Consider the following 21,170-nt stretch of genomic DNA (forward strand, 5'->3'; position numbering starts at 1 on the left):
AGCTCAGCTCAAGGATGAGAAAGGTCCCCTGGTGGGACCGAAATGTCAGATTGAGATGTAATTTGGTTCACAAAAAAAGAAAAGTTTCTTCACCAACAAGACAGTGTGTGCTGATCCTCCTTATACCATTTATACACTGTTTGATCGTGCACCGCTGGAATAACCTAGTTTTGAGTGCTGGTACTGTGGGATAATATATATATATATATATATATATATATATATATATATATATATATATATATATATATATATATATTACCAAAAATAACCGCACTCCAAAGACTTCTTAAGTGAAAAATCAGGATTGAATTTTATTTCAACGTTTCCGCTCCATTACTCGTGCCGTGTTCAGGAAGATGGCCCTAGTGATGGAGCTGAAACGTTGAAATAAAATGTATGTTAATGTATGTTATGGTTTTGACCAACACCCAGGCAGTTGCTGTTTTTTGGTTAAGAGTGCACCTAACAGGACTGGAGGGCAACCAAGTTTGGGAGTTTTAACCTTGAAAGCAGCATGTAGGTTGCAGGTAAAACTTAGTCCCTGTGTAAAATGTCTAATGAGGAAATATAATTCTTAATGAATCAGATGCAAGTTGAGAGTAGAACTGGCCATACCAGGGATGACTTTGATGTAGTTGGCCAGCTTAAATATATTGCAATATATGGACAAACAATCCCAGTTTTGTTTAAAGGGTAAGACATTTTTTAGTAGCTTAAGCCACAAAATGTCTTAATGTCCTAAATATATTGATAATAGGTTGATAGCAGAGGAACTCTTATATTTATATAAATATATATATATATATCTATGTATATATATATATATATACACATATTGACTTCTTTGTCAGTATAATAATAGAGGTGCACAATATCATGGCTATAAGGTCACAATTGGAGTCAGATTGTCTGTTTCCATTCTCTAAAACACATTTGGCATTTATTGCCATTATTTTTATCATGACATGGTCATTTGGTTTTTGTATTTAGTTCCACCATATTACCATTCCAAATTAATAAGCAGTCAGGCCCGGTCCGGATTTGTGGCAACGCCAAAAAGGCCAGGGCCTAGGGCAGCAAAATTTCAGGGGCGGCATGTTGCCCAACCCCATCCTAAGGAGCACTGGGAACTCAAAGCTCCTCAGTGCTCTTACCGAGGACGATGGACTTATAATTTGTGGATAAACCACAGTAGTTAATGTCACAATCATTCCCAACAAATGCAGAACAAGGATTTTTGATTGTTTGTTAAAAAAGTATATTGTAAAATTGAATACAGAAAGATATTTTTAACATTAAAGGATGGTGAAAATGTAATTCACTGATCTATCCGTTACAATAACTTCTTGCAGGTCATGTCTGGATAGTATTTCATTTTCCATAGTTCAACGCTGTGCCAAGTGCTGGAGGCAAGAAGGGGCATCAGGGATTCCATTCCATTCAGATGCGTCTGTTCCTTGGTGTGACTCTGTGTGACTCTTGATGTGATTTCTATATCCATTGGAATAGTCACAGTATCCAACTTGTATCCCTTCTACTGGCCAGTTCAGCAGCAGGTTTTGTTCTTCTTGCTTGCACTGGGCCCATGCCTCATATAAATTAGGCAATAATATTCTTATGGCTGCTCATTGCCATTTTCTTGGCACATTTTTGGCACAATGCACTGCCCATGGCAATTGTCACTCATGAGGCCTATCTGGATATCAGCCTCTTCTTTTCAGCAGCTGAGAACTGGGCCATTTTTGTGCCACTGCCTTATATTCTGGCAAAACAGTTGTTAGCAGCATATTAGCCAAGGGCAAAGTCTCTATAATATTCCCAAAGTGACTCTATTGGTCCAATCTCATTCTCTTGTTTGGAGGACTATTGTCAGGCTCTTGGATCTTTATAAACTCTCCTCCACATTCGCGCTTGTGCCCCTTGGAATACGGAGTCCTGTCCATAAGCCGTCTCACTACTTGTGCACAGGGGCCATTGCATCTCCAACAGTGGCGCTTCAGTGACTCGCATTCATCAAAGAAATCATGATCGATCTATAAAATAACAAGAGAAATATCACGAAACCTGAAACTGGGATTTCAGCAGGTAGAATATAATCGTATAATGATTAGGGCTGGAGAGCCAGTGGTTACATGAAACAATATGGAGAACTCTGTGAACTTTAAGGAATATTTCTGCCTTTCATCCTGCCTGTGGGTGCCATTGACTAATGTACATGGTGTCTAGTGATGTGCGGGTTGGGATTTCCCCAACCCGCACCCACCACCCACGCCTGCCTGAGCCAACTTCCAGGTTCCTTTTATAGATCCGCCCCGCCGGTGACGTCACAAAAGGGGCAGGACGAGCAGGTGCAGCGTCTATAAAAGAAGAACCTGGAAGTTGGAATCCGGCATTTGATGGTGGCCACCTGCGAAGAAGAGTGTGAGGTCGGACCGAACCCGCGGGTATCAGGCCAGTCCGATCACTAATGGTGTCATCATTTTAAAGGGGTTGTTCACCTTCCAAACACTTTTTTCAGTTCACTTTTTTCAGATTGTTCCCCAGACTTTCTTTAAATCACTTTCCATTTTTTATTTTTTTACAGTTTTTCCAAAATCAAGGTTTAAAGTTTAATGTCCCTATCTCTGGTATTTCAGTCTGGCGGCTCAGTAATTCAGATTCAGATTCTGAACTGTTACAATTTTGCAACATTTAGAGGCACATTTATCAAGGGTTGAATTTCAAATTCATGTGAGTTTTTTTTAAACTCCTTTAAATCTGAATATACTCGAAATTCGATCGAGGGATTATTTATTAAAAAAATCGAATATCTAAAACTCGCACGAATTTTACAGACTCGAAAACTCCAATCGAATTAGACTAAACTCGATCCGAGTTTTTTTTTCTCTGAATAAAACTTGAATGTCAGGAAGGCTACTAACAAATTGGTCTCTGTACCTCTCCCATTTACTTATACATGAACTCGGCACGTTATAGTTGGCGAAGTGTCTTGAGTATGATAAATCTCGAAATTCAAATTAAAACTCGAATTGAGTTTGGATAATTCACAATTCGAATTTGAGAGTTTTGACAAAAATTTTTTTTAATATTTTCATTCAAATTTTCCCTTTATAAATCTGCCCCTTAGCTGATACATTTCTCAGCAACATCTCTGGAGTATTAGCAACTATTGTATTAATTCTAACAGCTGCCTTTGAAGAAACCGAAAGATTTTGCACAGCAGGACAAAGATAAGAAATGTTTCAACTAAATGTATCAGTTTAGAACAGTTTACAGGGTCGGTGACCCCCCCTCCTAGAGCTGCTTTAGAAGGTGAAAAATGACACTTTACACTTCAATATTAGAAAAACAGTCAAAAATAGAAAATAGAAAGTAATTGTAAAAAGTCGTAATTTCTGGTGAACTATCTGAAACCAACTGAACTGAGTTGCGGAACCCCTTTAATACGTTTGATATATAGGCCCACGACAAAAATGTGGGCACTACTGATCTAGATTATTCAACTGAATATAACTCAGCAGTAGGTCCAATAACTACTTATTATAAACAAGCAGCAGAACAAGAGCTTTATAGGAGGCTGCATTGCTGTAAAGTATAACTTTTTTTTTCTACTACCAGCTGATGGAGAATTTCTCATGTAAAATACTTGTTTGGATTTTATCGGGAATGACATAATGTCTGAAAGCACTTACCGTAACATTTGCTCCACTTTCTCTATTGATACGCTCCATGTGATACTGAAATTCCGGCCCATGGTCTAAGATACGAGTACCATTGATACGCTGGTAGTAGTGGATCATTTCATGCAGGAGCGTCTGTAGGGGGAGAAACAGCCCCAATATTACTTGTTCTGTCGTCATGTATAGAAAATACATCACATCTTTGTATGGAACTCTATTCACATGCACAAATATATCTATTTCCGTAAGGGAATAAAAGAAAGGGAAACACATTTGAGCAGGTCACATCTGTCTTCATTTTAAATTGTGCATCTCCTCTACTAAACCATTTTGTGGCATCAGCTCAGGAGAAAATGAATGAGAAATGTTGATCTTAAACATCAACTTATTTGTGCCATGGGGCTGCTGTGTCAGCAGGAGAACATTCCCATCATATAATAAAGCACTGCGTATCTTGACAGCGCTATATAAATAAATGATGATGATGATAATATAGGGTTTCTTAACCTGCTGTTTAATAGGACCCAGACTAAATCTGACATTCCACTTTGAGACCCAAAAATAAAGATAGAGTTGGTTCCCTATCTCCTTTTAACTCCTCTTGACTATTGTAGCAGGAGAAGTCTGGAATTTGGCTCAGATACATGATCTAAAGCAACACAGAGTAATGATTGATCAGAGCTAACGGTCACAATTCAATTCTGCAAGTAGAGAAACTGACTGCTGACAGTTACTACAAAAATACACAACAAAAAGACACAACAAAAAGACACAACTTACTTCCACTGTATCTTTCCTTGACCGTAAATCAAGGAGTGGCTTGTTCAGTCGAATGCTGCATCTTCTGCTGATAGCCTCATATTTGAAATATCCAGCATTTCTGGAAAAGAAAATCATGCAGATTTGAGAATAAACACTATTTATATGTTACTGTACTTGTCTTGTTCCAGTCCCTGCCCTGTACAGCCAGTATGTAGGTACTTGTTGTGCCCTTGTTAGTAAATTTGCTCTGCAGAAGGCAGATAATGACAGACTAATGCATGGAGCGAATGCATATGAGCATTTAACAGAAAACTAACAGCGCTCCAGCTCTTGCACATACATATCTCTACCTCCTGTGCATCTTACCAGGCTAGGAAAGATGGGGTGTCAAGCTGTATAGTAGTGACAGTGATACAGATTGTCCCCCAAGGTCTATAAACAACAAAGCACATTCGTTTCTGACTTACAAGCTTAACCTGTTACTCCATTTCAGGTCAATTGGAGGCAACTGTCCACGAAAGAACTTCCTATTATATTCATCGAATAGGGCGTGGATATCAGGTTTGGGGTCCAGCACCTCCCAATATGGATCGACAACAGACAGACGTTCAAGATCTGGTTGAGTCACCCCAAGATCCTCATCAGTCTGACAAGCCACAGAAGGATTCTCACGAGTCTTAGAATTGATTGAAGCATTTTCAGAAGGTTTGTGAGTCGTACAAATATCAGGAGAATGTATTTCCGAAATCTGCTCCGAGGAGCCATTCGGCGATGAAAAAAATACACCCATCTCCCTCAACTTGTGTTGTCTCTACGCAGTTGCTTAACCAACTGGATAAGGTTGGTTTTTCTCATTGTGATGTCACATGACGTCACATGACATTCTGTGCATGCTGGAGGTGCCTCATTGTGATGTCATACACCTGCTCACTCCAGCAACCTGTAGCTCTTAAATGGAAAAATTTCACTTTTAAAGGTCTATTTATTGATGCAGCTATAATGGGCAAATAATTACCATACTATACCTTGGTGTTACATACACCTGTGGATGTAAATGTCGCACTACTTTGCAACTTCTGCCATTGCACAAGCATTTTGAGAAATCCCTGCATTAAATGAAAAGATTTGGAAAATGGCACTGTGTTTTAAAACCTTGTTGTCTTTTAGCAAATGATTAGCGATTTTTAACGTCAAATATTACTGGAACATTATTTTTTTTATGTTTTTTTTCCAACCCTCAATTTGAAATATTTCTCCCATCAGTAGGTTCATGGGCCTGACCAATCAGACGCTAGCATTTGAAGCTATTTTTTCTTTTCTTTTTTGGTAACAGGTGTATGTTGACTGTAAGAGATGAAGCACAAAATGATTTGCCAATATTAAGACTTACATGTAATTGAGTATTCTGTTATTTACTTGGTTTCCCAGCAGCTTCATAAATAATTACATTAAAGGGGAGGAACTTATTAACAAATTAACTTTTGTAGAGGAGGGGGCTATCCAGAACATTATTTGGGATTTCTTATAACCGGTAGAACCGATAATGATGAATTTTCTAACAGGAACCAGAAAACTGTATGAAAGTGATTAACATGTAGTTCTTTATTCATTTATCAGGCTTGGAGACTCGTGGCTGCTTCAGTGGTCTCTAAGTTATTGAGATGATGGATATGCCTTTTAACCTGTTGTCTACTGGTTAAATTTTTAAGCAGGGAGGTTGTATGTTTTCTGAGCCATCTGGCAGGTTCAACCTTGGGACTGACCTGATACTGTTTTATCTGAGGATTAAAGAGTTAGTGGTTGGGGAGCACCGTCCATCAAACACAGAGGATGGTGTGCAGGGTCAAATAGTGATTAATAATTAAAAAAAGAAAAAAGAGCTGACCTAACCTCCATTTTAATGTTGCTATCTAGACCTTGCTTTTAACGATTTAAAAGTTATGTTTTACGAATCACCTCACTTGAGTTTCGGGAATCAACGGATGGGAGGGTGCAACTGGATGGGTCAGCTCTTTTTTTCATTATTTTATCTGAAAGCCAAACAACAAGCAGGGACACAGAAGGGAGGGCTGACAACAACAAGCAGGGACACAGAAGGGAGAGCTAAGCAACAAGCAGGGACACAGAAGGGAGGGCTGACAACAACAAGCAGGGACACAGAAGGGAGAGCTAAGCAACAAGCAGGGACACAGAAGGGAGAGCTAAGCAACAAGCACTGAGGGGAAGGGAGGGCTGAGCAGCAAACATGGAGGGAAAGGGAGTGTGTTTAAACTTTCATAACCAGCCAATTTTGTATTTACCATTGTAATTAGGAGGTGTGGTCAAAAAAATTTGCGCGGTCAAAAAATTTGCGCGGTCAAAAAATTTGCAGCGTGTTACCAAGGTAGATCTCCTGATGGGGCAGGTGTCAAGAGTAGATCCCAGTGTAACAAAGGCTGGACACCCCTGCTATAGAGGAAGCCCCCTGTTCCCTGTGCCATTGATGTGGTATCTTCCTGTTGTAATCTCTCGGAGAAACCCTAGAGACCTGCTGAGCTGTGGCGCAGACTATATGTTTTTTATAGCAATATCCCATCTTGCATCCCTTGTTCCCTGCTTGTGGTTGTACCCCAAAGGATTATCCAGGACACATATACAAAGTTATACTAAGCACCACTCAAGTTACCATTATGCTTTGCTGGTTTGTTCTTTATTAGTCCTCAAAAATTAGTATAATAATTCATTTTGTACAATGCAGTTTATTTGTTTTTACAGGTTAGGACTTATATACTCTCTCCAACCTTACAACGGGTTACTGTTGCAACCCGTTTTACAAATACTTTTTATTATTTTGTTTCTTACAGTTGTTTATACTAGTTGTTTGTTTCTCAACCTAACATGGATTTCCTGGCTGCAACCAACACACTCATGCTGTGAGTCACCGACAGATTTCACTGGCTGATTCTAACACGAGTCATCAAATTGCAAATAGCATGGCTATATTTGTTTGCTGTAGGAAAAAAATAGTTTGAGGAAGCACACTTATAAACCATCGATGGCCTAAAAACTATAAGGAAAAACTATAAAACTAGAATTATTAAGCATTCACTATAGTTAAACGGGGTGGTTTACCTTTAAGTTAATTTTTAGTATGTTATTAACTGGCCAGTTCTAAGCAACTTTTCAACTGGTCTTCTTTTTTGTTTTATTTTATAGTTTTTTTGACTCGTAGCTTTCAAATGGGGGTCACTGACCCCATCTAAAAACAAATGCTTTGTAAGGCTACACATTTAGGGGTTATTTATCAAAGGTCGAATTTTAGAGTTTTTTAGACCTCGAATGAACTCGAAAGAACGTACAACTCTAATGGTTTCTGATTTAAGAAACAACTTTCATGGAAAAACTAAAATCAACGAGTTCGGGGTTAACAACCGGAAAACTCAAATCTATCGAGTTTTCCATGGGAAAAAACTCGAACTGCTTTGAAATTGATTCCTACATGGTATTTTCGGATTCAAGCTATTTCCAGGGTCGGGATATAATTAATCTCTAAATTTTAGGTTTTTTTAAAAAAGCACGTAAAATTTGATTTTTGGCTCCAAAATAGCATTGAAAACTCAATTTTTCATGGAAAAACTCAACTCAAACCTAAATATATCTGCCCCTTATTGTCATTGCAACTTTTTATTACTTTCTATTCAGGCCTCTCCTATTCATATTCAAGTCTCCTATTCCAATCAATACATGGTTGCTATGGTAATTTGGACCCTAGCAACCAGACTGCTGAAATTGCAGACGGGAGAGCTGCTTAATAAAAAACCAAATAACTCAAAATTCACAAATAATAAAAAATGAAACCGAATTGCAAAATGTTTCAGAATATAATTCTCTACATTGTATTAAAAGTTAACTTAAAGGTGAACAACCCCTTTAAGTGTGTTTTTTTTTTTTACAATAGACAAAATTTAGTCTTTAAGTAGCATGTGTTGGCCCATGTTATCCTAAGACATTGATTAGTGAGTTGGTTTGTGTGGCAGTTGTCCCCTGTTGTAGCTGGACTTTTTAAGATGTCTCTGTGTCTTCAATGGCTTCAGGGGTGTTTGTTGAGAGGGAACTTTCGGATGAGACGGATGCGATTTCCTGATCAATTTCTCCATTGCAGATATTACTGGGGCTTCCAGAACCTTTCTGTTCTTCATTTATTTGAGCCCGTAGGTGGTTCTAATGCCAGAAAAGACAGTGTTATATATATTTCATATATGTTTATGTTAGTTTTGCAACAATTGGTTTTAGTGGAAGCATTATTCAGCCAAACTGACTCTGAGCCTATATTGGCACATGATTAGTGTTCTTATCTAACAGCATGTGAGTTAGGCCATTTGTGTTCCATAGATGTTCTTGTGTATCAGTGACAGATAGTTTGGGGCATTTCTGAATATCACTCTTTTTGGCCTCATTCCAGTGATGGAACAGAGATGTCCCCTTAGTCTTATGAATATATAGTGAATAAAGTACCCCCTATTGTCAAATATATAGTGAATAAAGTACCCCCTTTTGTAAAATATAAGGATATTATAAGTCACAGAGGAGTTTTATGACCAGATAAAAACACGAGGCCTTCGGCCTCGTGTTTTTAAACGGGTCATGGAACTCCGAGGTAACTTCTAATAACCTCATATTTTACAACTGGGGGTACTTTATTTGTTATAATACACAAATTTCAGAGTCATGTGACAGAAATGGCATCAGAACTCACCGTTTATAACTGATGACATCAGAAGTCACCGTTTATAAGGATATAATTTACAAGATATTCATAGCTTTTGTCTATTATAAGAATATTATAAGTTGCCAAGGAGTTCCATGACCATATAAAAGCACAAGGCCCAAGGCAGAGTATTTTTACACAAGTCATGGAACTCCGAGGTGACTTCTAATATCCTCATATTTTGCAATCTTATGTCATGTGACAGTAATGACATCACTAAGCTTCGATTATAACCGATGACATCACTAAGCACCATCTATAAGGATATAATTTACAGGATATTCATGGCTCGTGTATTAGCTTGTGTAATATATATATATATATATATATTATTATTATATTTTTTTTATATATATATTTCATACCTCCCAACTGTCCCTTTTTCGGAGGGACAGTCCCTCTTTTGACAGCTCAACCCGCAGTCCCTCATTTGTACTGGAAAGTCCCTCTTTTCTATGCACTGAACAGCCAGAAAAAGAAACAGTTTCTCACTTAATTGGCTTTTAGCAGAGAGCCCAGAACAGCTAACAGCTAATAAAATACTTTGTAACAATTTTGAGACACAAAAACACAGTTTAGATAACGAGAAATATTTTCAAACTTTCATAACGTGCCAAATTTTGTAAAACAACCATGGTAATTAGGGGGTGTGGCCACAGAAAGGGGTGTGGTCAAAAAAATTGCTGCGCTTCGTGGGGATATAAATTTTTGTCCCTCTTTTTACTTCCAAAATGTTGGGAGGTATGATATTTCATTACAGTGTTCTCACTCTTACCGGATCACAAGTTGATTGCAGTTGCAGGGTCAAAGTATGTCATATAATATAGCAGAAGGACCCGCACTCCATATGTAGTTAATAATGCACAGCCAAATGTTTCGGCCCACAATAGGGCCTTTCTCAAGAAAGTAAAAACAGAACAAAAACAAGCCTGCTAAATTGCAGCATTTAATTGTGATATTTTCTTTCGGCCTAATGTGGGCCGAAACGTTGGATATGCATTATTAAATAAACATGTTTGAGTCACTACATATGGTCCTTCTGCTATATTATATATATATATATATATATATATATATATATATATATATATATATATATATATATATTGTCCGTAAGACTGTTGCACACACTTAAAATGAGGTACTGTCCTGGTGCTAACAGAAAAAGCATATAAAAGTTGCAGAAAATGCTGTAGCACTCTAGGGACTTTTGCAAATAAAATTAACTTTATTTAAATCTAAATAGTTTTAAGATTAAACTGTACCTCAGTGTCTTCTGTTGGATTCTCTGCCACTGGATTTTCCTCAGGTAGTTTATTCCTTTCTGATGCCTCAATCCTAGAATAGAGAAATCCGTCTGTCTTTAGTTAGAAAGGAGAGGCATGTGACCCTTAGAATAACTTCAGACTGGTGTGTGGTCATGTCAAGGTGTCATATTATTTACAATGAACATGTTCCTATTATAACAATCAGAAAGGAATATTTACTTCAGATAAATCTAAAAATTGTTGCACCTATTTTTCATTAGTCCAATGGTATCAGGCATGCAGTGGAAACAGACATGGAAGATAAGTTGTCACCTCTAAGAATAGAGATGAGAGATCTATCATTTTGCTCCTTCTAGCTATTAGCAAGTGATGTAAAGCTAAAATTAGCACCCCAGTATCTGTAGAGCCAAGGCATTAGCTTAGCATTAACTTCACTTTACCATTCCCCTCCTATGTGCCATCTTCAAACCATAGATAGATGGAGAATGTGGAGCCACACACTCACAGTCAAAGGGTGATTAATAGCAATGTGCAAGTTAGGGAAAAACTCAACCCACATCTGACGCTAACCTGCAAAGACTTAACCCGCACCCGACCCTAACCTGCAAAGACCTAACCTGCATCCGACCCTAACCCGCAAAGACTTAACCTGTGCCTGACCCTAACCTGCAAAGACTTAACCCGAACCTAACCCGCAAAGACTTGACCTGTGCCCGACCCTAACCTGCAAAGACTTAACCCACACCCGACCCTAACCCACAAAGACTTAACCCACAAAGACTTAACCTGCATCCGACCCTAACCCACAAAGACTTAACCTGTGCCTGACCCTAACCCGCAAAGACTTAACCTGTGCCCAACCCTAACCTGCAAAGACTTAACCCACACCAGACCCTAACCCGCAAAAACGTAACCTGTGCCCGACCCTAACCTGCACCCAACCTTAACCCACAAAGTCTTAACCTGTGCCCGACCTAACCTGCAAAGAATAACACACGCACCGACCCTAACTCACATAGACTGAACCTGCATCCAACCCTAACCCACAAAGACTTAACCTGTGCCCGACCCTAACCTGCAAAGACTTAACCTGCACCCGACCCTAACCTGCAAAAATGTAACCTGTGCCCGACCCTAACCTGCAAAGACTTAACCTGCACCCGACCCTAACCTGCAAAAATGTAACCTGTGCCCGACCCTAACCTGCAAAGACTTAACCTGTGCCCAACCCTAACCTGCAAAGACTTAACCTGCACCCGACCCTAACCCACACCACAAATACTTAACTTGTGGCCGACCCTAACCCGCAAAATGTTGCCATTGTAGTACCCACACCAGAGCCATACCAACATATTCTCGCTCTATATGCTACTTCTAGGTGCGCCTCTGGTTCCAATACAGGGAATCTTTGGGAGCAGTGGAGGAAAGAACTTCCCAGTCTGATTCACACCCAACGAGAACCCACAATGGTTGGCCTAATTTCAACTCTAACCCACCCACCCACCCAACCAGTGGTCAACCCGCACATTACTAGTGACTAACCTTTTCCCTGAATAGAGTTGAGTAATAAAAAGTTACAACAATAAATTGGTACAGCCTTAGGGTAAGGGCACACCTGGCGATTCGGGGAGATTTAGTCGCCTGGCGACTAATCGCCTCTTCTGTGGGGCGACTAATCTCCCAGAACGGCTTCCACCTGTCTTGTGCCGGCTATGGTACACGCGGCACTTCAGATTCGTGGGGCAACTTCAGATGACTTCGGAATACGAATATTTGGGTAACCTCTCCCCTTGGATTCCTGCATAGGATCCGCTGTATTCTAACGTAGACCCTAAATGAGTGGTTAGTGAGATTTTGGGGGGCAGAGCATCCATCAGGCTGTAAAGAGGCTGCACATGGTCTAGGCAAACCAAAAAACATCTTTCATACAGTTAGTGATACAAGTAATAAGGAATTTGGGGAGGGCCCTTGATTCCATTTAAGGTTTATACAAGTGTAGAAGTGTGAGTGTGGGCTGAACCATTATCCAGTCCAGTTTGCATGGAGACTTGGCTTAAAGGAACAGTAACACCAAAAAATGTAAGTGTTTTTAAGTAATGAAAATATGTACTGTTGCCCTGCACTGGTAAAACTGATGTGTTTGCTTCAGAAACACTACTATAGTTCATATAAACAAGCTGCTGTGTAGCAATGGTGGAAATTGAAAAATGGCTATATGGCACAGGTTAACGAATGGATAACAGATAACACCATTAGACAGACAGAGCTTATCTTCTATCTGCTGTGTAACTTGAGCTTTTCCTCCTTTGAATTGCTGCCCCCATTGCTACACAGCAGCCTATTTATAGAAACAATAGTAGTGTTTCTGAAGCAAACACAGCAGTTTTACCAGTGGAGGGCAACACTGCATTATATTTTCATTACTTTAAAACACTTTTATTTTTTGACGTTACCAAAAAACATCTTTCATACAGTTAGTGATACAAGTAATAAGGAATTTGGGGAGGGCCCTTGATTCCATGTAAGGTTTATACAAGTGTAGAAGTGTGAGTGTGGGCTGAACCATTATCCAGTCCAGTTTGCATGGAGACTTGGCTTAAAGATTCAACAGATATTGACTTACTCTGATTGTTACCCTAAAGCAGATGATTCTTATTGTTTAGAGGGGTGGAGGAGGTAGAAAGGCTTTTATTTAAGGATAACAAAGAATTTTTGCCTCATTTAGGAGGTGGACCTGATCTGAAATGTTCAAGAACTTCTGAAAAGGACGTTGGATCAAACAGCTCAGCTCAAGGATGAGAAAGGTCCCCAGGTGGGACCGAAATGTCAGATTGAGATGTAATTTGGTTCACAAAAAAAGAAAACTTTCTTCACCAAAAGACAGTGTGTGCTGATCCTCCTTATACCATTTATACACTGTTTGATCGTGCACCGCTGGAATAACCTAGTTTTGAGTGCTGGTACTGTGGGATAATATATATATATATATATATATATATATATATATATATATATATATATAGATTTGCTCATAAGGATCCGCACACCAAAATTTCTCATCAAAATTCAGTGCTTTATTCAGTACATAGATCCGACGTTTCGGCCCACATTAGGGCCTTTTTCAAGGATGAATTTTTGGACCCTGCACCCACAGGAATTATACTAAGTCCGGTCTACAGAGTGCGGTCGTTTTACACAGACTATATATATATATATATATATATATATATATATATATATTACCAAAAATAACTGCACTCCAAAGAGTTCTTAAGTGAAAAATCAGGATTGAATTTTATTTCAATGTTTCGGCTCCATCACTCGTGCTGTCTTCATGAAGATGGCCCTAGTGATGGAGCTGAAACGTTGAAATAAAATGTATGTTAATGTATGTTATGGTTTTGACCAGCACCCAGGCAGTTGCTGTTTTTTGGTTAAGAGTGCACCTAACAGGACTGGAGGGCAACCAAGTTTGGGAGTTTTAACCTTGAAAGCAGCATGTAGGTTGCAGGTAAAACTTAGTCCCTGTGTAAAATGTCTAATGAGGAAATATAATTCTTAATGATTCAGATGCAAGTTGAGAGTAGAACTGGCCATACCAGGGATGACTTTGATGTAGTTGGCCATCTTAAATATATTGCAATATATGGACAAACAATCCCTGTTTTGTTTAAAGGGTAAGACATTTTTTAGTAGCTTAAGCCACAAAATGTCTTAATTTACTAAATATATTGATAATAGGTTGTTAGCAGAGGAACGCTTATATTCATATATATATATATATATATATATATATATATATATATATATATATATATATATATATATATATATATTGACTTTGTCAGTTTAGTAATAAAAGTGCACAGTATCATGGCTAAAAGGTCACAATTGAAGTCAAATTGTCTGTTCCCATTCTCTAAAACACATTTGGCATTTATTGCCATTATTTTTATCATGACATGGTTTTTTTGTATTTAGTTCCACCATATTACCATTCCAAATTAAAAAGCAGTGTCAGGCCCGAATTTGTGGCAACGCCAAAAAGGCCAGGGCCTAGGGCAGCAAAATTTCAGGGGCGGCATGTTGCCCAACCCCATCCTAAGGAGCACTGGGGACTCAAAGCTCCTCAGTGCTCTTACCGAGGACGATGAACTTATAATTTGTGGATAAACCACACTAATTAATGTCACAATCATTCCCAACAAATGAAAGCAGAACAAGGATTTTTTTTTGTTAAAAAAGTATATTGTAAAATTGAATACAGAAAGATATTTTTAACATTAAAGGATGGTGAAAATGTAATTCACTGATCTATCCGTTACATTAACTTCTTGCAGGTCATGTCTGGATAGTATTTCATTTTCCATAGTTCAACGCTGTGCCAATTGCTGTAGGCAAGAAGGGGCATCAGGGATACCATTCCATTCAGATGCGTCTGTTCCTTGGTGTGACTCTGTGTGACTCTTGATGTGATTTCTATATCCATTGGAATAGTCACAGTATCCAACTTGTATCCCTTCTACTGGCCAGTTCAGCAGCAGGTTTTGTTCTTCTTGCTTGCACTGGGCCCATGCCTCATATAAATTAGGCAATAATCTTCTTATGGCTGCTCATTGCCATTTTCTTGGCACATTTTTGGCACAATGCACTGCCCATGGCAATAGTCATTCATGTGGCCTATCTGGATATCAGCCTATTCTTTTCAGCAGCTGAGAACTGGGCCATTTTTGTGCCACTGCCTTATATTCTGGCAAAACAGTTGTTAGCAGCATATTAGCCAAGGGCAATGTCTCTATAATATTCCCAAAGTGACTCTATTGGTCCAATCTCATTTTCTTGTTTGGAGGACTATTGTCAGGCTCTTGGATCTTTATAAACTCTCCTCCACATTCGCGCTTGTGCCCCTTGGAATACGGAGTCCTGTCCATTACCCGTCTCACTACTTGTGCACAGGGGCCATTGCATCTCCAACTGTGGCGCTTCAGTGACTCGTATTCATCAAAGAAATCATGATCGATCTATAAAATAAAAAGAGAAATATCACGAAACCTGAAACTGGGATTCAGCAGGTAGAATATAACAGTACAATGATTAGGGCTGGAGAGCCAGTGGTTACATGAAACAATATGGAGAACTCTGTGACCTTTTAGGAATATTTCTGCCTTTCATCCTGCCTGTGGGTGCCATTGACTAATGTACATGGTGACTAGTGATGTGCGGGTTGGGATTTCCTCAACCCCCACCCACCACCCTCCCACCACCCACGCCTGCCTGAGCCAACTTCCAGGTTCCTTTTATAGACCCGCCCCGCCGGTGACGTCACAAAAGTGGCAGGGCGAGCAGGTGCAGCGTCTATAAAAGAAGAACCTGGAAGTTGGAAGCCGGCATTTGATGGTGGTCACCTGCGAAGAAGAGTGTAAGGTCGGACCAAACCCGCCGAACCCGCGGGTATCATGCCAGTCCGATCACTAATGGTGTCATCATTTTAAAGGGGTTGTTCACCTTCCACTTTTTTCAGTTCACTTTTTTTCAGATTGTTCCTCAGACTTTCTTTAAATCACTTTCCATTTTTTATTTTTTACAGTTTTTCCAAAATCAAGGTTTAAAGTTTAATGTCCCTATCTCTGGTATTTCAGTCTGGCGGCTCAGTAATTCAGATTCTGCAACATTTAGAGGCACATTTATCAAGGGTCGAATTTCGAATTCATGTGAGTTTTTTTTAAACTCCTTTAAATTTGAATACACTCGAAATTCGATCGAGGGATTATTTATTAAAAAAATCGAATATCTAAAACTCGCACGAATTTTACAGACTCGAAAACTCCAATCGACTTAGACTAAACTCGATCCGAGTTTTTTTTCTCTAAATAAAACTTGAATGTCAGGAAGGCTACTAACAAATTGGCCTCTTTACCTCTCCCATTGACTTATACATGAACTCGGCAGGTTATAGGTGGTGAAAAGTCTAGAGTATGATAAATCTCGAAATTCAAATTAAAATTTGAATTGAGTTTGCATAATTCACAATTCGAATTTGAGAGTTTTGACCAAAAATTTTTTTTTAATATTTTAATTAAAATTTTCACTTCAACCCTTTATAAATCTGCCCCTTAGCTGATACATTTCTCAGAAACATCTCTAGAGTATTAGCAACTATTGTATTAATTCTAACAGCTGCCTTTGAAGAAACGGAAAGATTTTGCACAGCAGGACAAAGATAAGAAATGTTTCAACTAAATGTATCAGTTTAGAACAGTTTACAGGGTCGGTGACCCCCCCCCCTCCTAGAGCTGCTTTAGAAGGTGAAAAATGACACTTTACGCTTCAATATTAGAAAAACAGTCAAAAATAGAAAATAGAAAGTAATTGGAAAAAGTCGTTATTTCTGGTGAACTATCTAAAACCAACTGAACTGAGTTGCGGAACCCCTTTAATACGTTTGATATATAGGCCCACGACTTGAAAATATCTGGGCAGTACTGATCTAGATTATTCAACTGAATATAACTCAGCAGTAGGTCCAATAACTACTTATTATAAACAAGCAGCAGAACAAGAGCTTTATAGGAGGCTGCATTGCTGTAAAGTATAACTTTTTTTTTTCTTAATTTTGGGGCACTTTACCTTCGTCCAGAAGCAAAATGCTAAACTGAAATTTTTCTTTACGATCCTACTCCCAGCTGATGGAGAATTTCTCATGTGAAATACTTGTTTGGATTTTATCGGGAATGACATAATGTCTGAAAGCACTTACCGTAACATTTGCTCCACTTTCTCTATTGATACGCTCCATGTGATACTGAAATTCCGGCCCATGGTCTAAGATACGGGTACCATTGATACGCTGGTAGTAGTGGATCATTTCATGCAGGAGCGTCTGTAGGGGGAGAAACAGCCCCAATATTACTTGTTCTGTCGTCATGTATAGAAAATACATCACATCTTTGTATGGAACTCTATTCACATGCACAAATATATCTAATTCCATAAGGGAATAAAAGAAAGGGAAACACATTTGAGCAGGTCACATCTGTCTTCATTTTAAATTGTGCATCTCCTCTACTAAACCATTTTGTGGCATCAGGTCAGGAGAAAATGAATGAGAAATGTTGATCTTAAACATCAACTTATTTGTGCCATGGGGCTGCTGTGTCAGCAGGAGAACATTCCCTTCATATAATAAAGCACTGCGTATCTTGACAGCGCTATATCAATAAATGATGATGATGATGATAATATAGGGTTTCTTAACCTGCTGTTTAATAGGACCCAGACTAATTCTGACATTCCACTTTGAGACCCAAAAATAAAGACAGATTTGGTTCCCTATCTCCTTTTAACTCCTCTTGACTATTGTAGCAGGAGAAGTCTGGAATTTGACTCAGATACATGATCTAAAGCAACACAGAGTAATGATTGATCAGAGCTAACGGTCACAATTCAATTCTGCATGTAGAGAAACTGACTGCTGACAGTTACTACAAAAATACGCAACAAAAAGACACAACTTACTTCCACTGTATCTTTCCTTGACCGTAAATCAAGGAGTGGCTTGTTCAGTCGAATGCTGCATCTTCTGCTGATAGCCTCATATTTGAAATACCCAGCATTTCTGGAATAAAAATCATGCAGATTTGAGAATAAACACTATTTATATGTTACTGTACTTGTCTTGTTCCAGTCCCTGCCCTGTACAGCCAGTATGTAGGTACTTGTTGTGCCCTTGTTAGTAAATTTGCTTTGCAGAAGGCAGATAATGACAGACTAATGCATGGAGCGAGTGCATATGAGCATTTAACAGAAAACTAACAGCGCTCCAGCTCTTGCACATACATATCTCTACCTCCTGTGCATCTTACCAGGCTAGGAAAGTTGGGGTGTCAAGCTGTATAGTAGTGACAGTGATACAGATTGTCCCCCAAGGTCTATAAACAACAAAGCACATTCGTTTCTGACTTACAAGCTTAACCTGTTACTCCATTTCAGGTCAATTGGAGGCAACTGTCCACGAAAGAACTTCCTATTATATTCATCGAATAGGGCGTGGATATCAGGTTTGGGGTCCAGCACCTCCCAATATGGATCGACAACAGACAGACGTTCAAGATCTGGTTGAGTCACCCCAAGATCCTCATCAGTCTGACAAGCCACAGAAGGATTCTCACGAGTCTTAGAATTGATTGAAGCATTTTCAGAAGGTTTATGAGTCGTACAAATATCAGGAGAATGTATTTCCGAAATCTGCTCCGAGGAGCCATTCGGCGATGAAAAAAATACACCCATCTCCCTCAACTTGTGTTGTCTCTACGCAGTTGCGTCACCAACTGGATAAGGTTGGTTTTTCTTATTGTGATGTCAGATAACGTCACATGACATTCTGTGCATGCTGGAGGTGCCTCATTGTGATGTCATACACCTGCTCACTCCAGCAACCTATAGCTCTTAAATGGAAAAATTTCACTTTTAAAGGTCTATTTATTGATGCAGCTATAATGGGCAAATAATTACCATACTATACCTTGGTGTTACATACACCTGTGGATGTAAATGTCGCACTACTTTGCAACTTCTGCCATTGCACTAGCATTTTGAGAAATCCCTGCATTAAATGAAAAGATTTGGGAAATGGCAATGTGTTTTAAAACCTTGTTGTCTTTTAGCAAATGATTAGCGATTTTTAACGTCAAATATTACTGGAACATTCTTTTTCTTATGTTTTTTTTCCAACCCTCAATTTGAAATATTTCTCCCATCAGTAGGTTCATGGGCCTGACCAATCAGACGCTAGCATTTGAAGCTATTTTTTCTTTTTTGGTAACAGGTGTATGTTGACTGTAAGGGATGAAGCACAAAATGATTTGCCAATATTAAGACTTACATCTAATTGAGTCTTCTGTTATTTACTTGGTTTCTCAGCAGCTTTATAAATAATTACATTAAAGGGGAGGAACTTATTAACGAATGAACTTTTGTAGAGGAGGGGGCTATCCAGAACATTATTTGGGATTTTTTATAACCGGTAGAACCGATAATGATGAATTTTCTAAAAAGAACAAGAAAACTGTATGAAAGTGATTAACATGTAGTTCTTTATTCATTTATCAGGCTTGGAGACTCGTGGCTGCTTCAGTGGTCTCTAAGTTATTGAGATGATGGATATGCCTTTTAACCTGTTGTCTACTGGTTAAATTTTTAAGCAGGGAGGTTGTATGTTTTCTGAGCCATCTGGCAGGTTCAACCTTGGGACTGACCTGATACTGTTTTATCTGGGGATTAAAGAGTTAGTGGTTGGGAGCACCGTCCATCAAACACAGAGGATGGTGTGCAGGGTCAAATGGTGATTAATAATGAAAAAAAGAAAAAAGAGTTGACCTAACCTCCATTTTAATGTTGCTATCTAGACCTTGCTTTTAACGATTTATAAAGTTATGTTTTACGAATCACATCACTTGAGTTTCGGAATCAACGGATGGGAGGGTGCAACTGGATGGGTCAGCTCTTTTTTTCATTATTTTATCCGAGGGCCAAACAACAAGCAGGGACACAGAAGGGAGAGCTGACAGCAACAAGCAGGGACACAGAAGGGAGAGCTGAGCAACAAGCAGGGACACAGAAGGGAGGGCTGACAACAACAAGCACTGAGGGGAAGGGAGGGCTGAGCAGCAAACATGGAGGGAAAGGGAGTGTGTTTAAACTTTCATAACCAGCCACATTTTTTGTAATTACCACTTTAATTAGGAGTTGTGGTAAAAAAAATTTGTGTGTTAAAAAAATTTGCAGCGTGTTACCAAGGTAGATCTCCTGATGGGGCAGTTGTCAAGAGTAGATCCCAGTGTAACAAAGGCTGGACACCCCTGCTATAGAGGAAGCCCCCTGTTCCCTGGGCCATTGATGTGGTATCTTCCTGTTGTAATCTCTCGGTGAAACCCTAGAGACCTGCTGAGCTGTGGCGCAGACTATATGTTTTTTATAGCAATATCCCATCTTGCATCCCTTGTTCCCTGCTTGTGGTTGTACCCCAAAGGATTATCCAGGACACATATACAAAGTTATACTAAGCACCACTCAAGTTACCATTATGCTTTGCTGGTTTGTTCTTTATTAGTCCTCAAAAATTAGTATAATAATTCATTTTGTACAATGCAGTTTATTTGTTTTTACAGGTTAGGACTTATATACTCTCTCCAACCTTACAACTTTAATGGGTTACTGTTGCAACCCGTTTTACAAATAATTTTTATTATTTTGTTTCTTACAGTTGTTTATACTAGTTGTTTGTTTCTCAACCTAACATGGATTTCCTGGCTGCAACCAACACACTCATGCTGTGAGTCACCGACAGATTTCACCGGCTGATTAGCTGATTCTAACACGAGTCATCAAATTGCAAATAGCATGGCTATATTTGTTTGCTGTAGGAAAAAAATAGTTTGAGGAAGCACACTTATACACCATTGATGGCCTAAAAACTATAAGGAAAAACTATAAAACTAGAATTATTAAGCATTCACTGTAGTTAAACGGGGTGGTTTACCTTTAAGTTAATTTTTATTATGTTATTAACTGGCCAGTTCTAAGCAACTTTTTAACTGGTCTTAATTTTTTTTTATTTTATAGTTTTTTTGACTCCTAGCTTTCAAATGGGGATCACTGACCCCATCTAAAAACAAATGCTTTGTAAGGCTACACATTCAGGGGGTTATTTAT

The 21,170-nt window shown here is 38.8% G+C and overlaps 2 long non-coding RNA genes across 2 annotated transcripts in view; one reads left to right on the forward strand and one right to left on the reverse strand.

Moving 5' to 3' along the window:
• Nucleotides 1-18,845, forward strand: part of LOC121401613 — a 40,683-nt gene extending 21,838 nt beyond the window's left edge. Inside the window, exons 3-4 of the long non-coding RNA XR_005966393.1 lie at nt 4,939-5,285; nt 18,450-18,845. This is a non-coding gene — a long non-coding RNA (uncharacterized LOC121401613). The remainder of the gene's footprint in view (nt 1-4,938; nt 5,286-18,449) is intronic.
• On the reverse strand, nt 7,118-21,060 carry LOC121401614. The gene is made up of 2 exons (XR_005966394.1): nt 20,653-21,060; nt 7,118-7,225 (listed from the first exon to the last, which is right to left on the reverse strand). It is a non-coding gene; the product is annotated as an uncharacterized LOC121401614 (long non-coding RNA).
• Nucleotides 21,061-21,170: the final 110 nt, after the last annotated feature.

This window comes from Xenopus laevis, chromosome 3L (assembly GCF_017654675.1).
Source record: "Xenopus laevis strain J_2021 chromosome 3L, Xenopus_laevis_v10.1, whole genome shotgun sequence".
Lineage (NCBI taxonomy): Eukaryota > Metazoa > Chordata > Amphibia > Anura > Pipidae > Xenopus > Xenopus laevis.